A 3,784-nucleotide genomic window follows, 5' to 3' on the forward strand; every position below is an offset into this window, starting at 1 on the left:
TATTCAATCCAAGGAAATTATTGATTTTTCCCATCATGCTCATTTCAAATTTGCTTTTCATCAATTCTTCGAATTCTCTAGACAAAGCAGGGTCAGTCGAGCCAAAAATAATATCATCAACATAAATTTGAACAAGCATTAGATGATTCCCCACTTTCTTTCGAAATAATGTGGGATCAACTGATCCTTGTTTAAATTTAGATTGTTTCAAAAATGATGTAAGTGTTGCATACCATGCTCTTGGTGCTTGTTTCAGACCATAAAATGTCTTATCTAAAATATAAACATGATTAGGATATTCTTCGTTAATAAAACCTGGGGGTTGTTCCACATAAACTGTTTCTTCAAGCTCTCCATTGAGAAATGCACATTTCACGTCCATTTGATAAACATCAAAATCTTTGTGAGCTGCATAAGCCAAAAATATTCGAACCGCCTCGAGTCTTGCGACAGGGGTAAAAGTTTCTTCATAGTCGATTCCTTCTTGTTGTGAATATCCTTTTACAACAAGTCTGGCTTTATTTCGAATAATGTTTCCATCTTTGTCGGTTTTATTTTTAAAAATCCATTTTAACCCGACAATCGAAACATTTTTAGGTTTAGGAATTAATCTCCAAACCTTGTTTCGTTCGAATTCAGACAACTCCCATTGCATTGCAACAACCCAATCTGAGTGTTCCATTGCATTCTTAATTGTTTTTGGTTCAATTTTAGAGATGAAAACATTAAACATGCAAAATTCTTGATGAGTATTCAATACCTCATTCTTTGCACGAATTTGAGCTCTTGTCAGAACTCCCTCTTGTGGATTCCCAATAACTTGATCCTTCGGATGGTCTCTTGTCCATTTTTCCATGGGTGGATATGCTGGATCAAATTCCAAAGGGGCATCTTCGTATATTTCATCATTTTCTGAGCCTGCATTCGAACAAGCATCATCAACATTATGCTCCCCCTCAACAACATGCTCCCCCTCAATTTCAGCATTCAATTGTGCTTTCTCCCCCTCGAAAGAATGCTCTTCATCATCTAAAGTATTCGAATCCAATTGCTCCCCCTACAGTGGACTATCACTCATAGTTTCGCCTTCTTAAGGAGTCGATGGTGAATCATCAGTAAGTTTTGAAAATTCTGGTATGTGATTATCAGGAGCATGAACTTCAGCATCAACTGCATGATCTGAAATTCCAAAAATCAAATCATAATCAGTATCATCCATTTGTATAGATTCAGTTTCAACTTGTGTTTCTTGTAAAATTGAATGATTCGTAAATCTATGCTCATTTGATTTAATATAATAATCATCGAATGTGAGATTGAACGTTTCTTCCACTTTTCGTGTTCGCTTATTTAACACTCGATATGCTACTGAATTGTGCGAATATCCAAGAAAAATTCCTTCATCAGCTTTTGCTTGAAACTTCGAAAGATGATCCTTGAGATTCATAATAAAACACTTACATCCGAAAACATGAAAAAACTTCACATTAGGTTTACGATTATTCAGAATTTCGTATGGTGTAATATTAAATCGACGATGAATGAACGATCTGTTTTGAGTAAAACATGCAGTTGAAACAGCTTCAGCCCATAGATATTGAGGTAAATTCGCATATGCCAACATGGTTCTTGCTGCTTCGCATAATGAGCGATTCCTTCGTTCTACAACACCATTTTGTTGTGGTGTATATGGAGATGAAAAATTATGCGAAATTCCTTTGTCCACCAAAAATGAATCAAGAACTTTGTTCTTAAATTCAGTTCCATGATCACTCTTGATTTTTCTAACAGTCTTCTTCAATGTGGTTTCCATCTTTTTGATAAAGTCAATCATAATTTGTGCAACTTCGGATTTGAGCCTGAGAAAATAAACCCACGTAAATCTGGAAAAATCGTCAACAATAACTAAAATGTATCGTTTATTGTTGAGAGTTGAAACAGTCAAAGGACCACACAAATCAATATGTATCAACTCAAGAGGTGCAACAATTTTCGAATCAATTGTGATTGGATGACCTTGTTTATGTTGCTTGCCAACTTCACAAGCTGCACATAAATAATCATTGTCAAATTTAAGTACAGGTAAACCTCTTACCAGATCTTGTACCACAAGTTTATTTATGTTTCGAAAGTTGAGATGTGAAAGTCTTCGATGCCATAACCAGCTTAAATCAGATGTAGCTTTCGAAAGAAGACATACTGCTGGTTTGCCTACAATTGGATTGATGTCCAAAGTGAACATGTCACCTTTCCTTTTAGATTTCAGTAATATTTCGTTTGTGTTAACATTCGAAATAACACTTCCTTCTTCGTTGAAAAGAACTTGATTGCCAGTGCCCACAACAAGTTGAGAAACACTAATCAAGTTATGTTGAAGTACTTCAACATATGCAACACGATTCACTGTGAATTGTCCATTTGTGATTTTTCCATATCCCATGACTTGACACTTTTGATTGTTCCCAAACTTTATTACTCCAGCATTTTTGAGACTTCGAAAATCTCTTAAATTCTCCTTCTTTCCAGTCATGTGACGAGAGCAACCACTATCAATGTACCATTTGTTATCATATTGTTCGTCACACAATACCTGCAATCAATGAAAAATTTTAGGTACCCAAGGCTTTTTGGGTCCTTGGAAATTAGATTTCAATTTCGAATGAAATGAAGAACTTTTAACCCAATCACAAACTTTGGTTTTGAGACTATCAATTAAGTTCACTTCATCATCTAAAGGAACTGAAACATAAGTGTTTGATAGTTTCGAATGTTCACTGACTTTTCCCTTCGCATCTTGAGTTTGTGATTGAACAGTCTTCGCTTTTGTGACAGGTCTCCATGTTTTGATTGAGATATTCGAATCCTTAGATGATGAGCTGCCATTCGAAGAAGTATTGACATACTTTTCGTATGCTTCATGAATTTGCTCTTTTGAATATTTATTTGACTGATACATTTTTCCTCTTCCGTCAAGCCAATGATCAATGTTCTTCTTTGAAGTCATTCCTTTTTCCCGTGACGTCCTCATAGTTTCTTTCTTTGTGTAATTAGGAAAATTTGGCTTTTGAGGTACAAAATCAACTTTGGGTTTGGTAACATAAGAGTAAGCATAGGATGTATCAATTTTTGATTTAAAATGTTGACGTTGAAAAACTTTTTGATTTGAATTGGATCTTTCTGAAAAATCTCTTGTTTTGTTAGTTTCAGAAACTTTCGAAAACTTTGTTTGCTTATGTACTACAGACCTTGTTTAATTTGATTGAGATGATTGTTGAGTTTTTGAAAAAGAATCATTTTTAACGTTGAAAACCTTTTTGATGGATTGTGATTCAGACATCTTTTGAGACTCAATATTTTGCCAAAATATTTTCTTTCGTGCTTGTCTTTTTGAAATGTTGTTTTCCTTCGAAAATTTGTCAATTTGATCTTTAAATTCCTTAGAGTTTAATTTGACAACTTTTTCATTTTCCTTTTCAACACGAATTACTTTCTCTTTTTCAACTTTTGATTTTTCAACCCATTGTTTTTGTGGTTTTTGTCGTTGATAAATATATGAATTCTTTGTTAAGTTGTTTTCAACTGTGTTTTGATTTGCGAAAAAAACCTTCCTCAGTTGTTTTTGAATTATCCTCCTCAACCATCTTCTTGAACTCTGGTTTGATATTCTCAACATTTCCGGTAGTTACGAAAACTTGATTTGGAAAAATGACATCATCTGTGCATTTGAAATTTGGAAAAACCACCGTGTTTGTTCAAGATAATGTTCACCTTTTTCATTCATCAC

The sequence above is a fragment of the Lactuca virosa genome, chromosome 7, assembly GCF_052849685.1.
Source record: "Lactuca virosa cultivar CGN04683 chromosome 7, Lactuca_virosa_CGN04683_v6, whole genome shotgun sequence".
Lineage (NCBI taxonomy): Eukaryota > Viridiplantae > Streptophyta > Magnoliopsida > Asterales > Asteraceae > Lactuca > Lactuca virosa.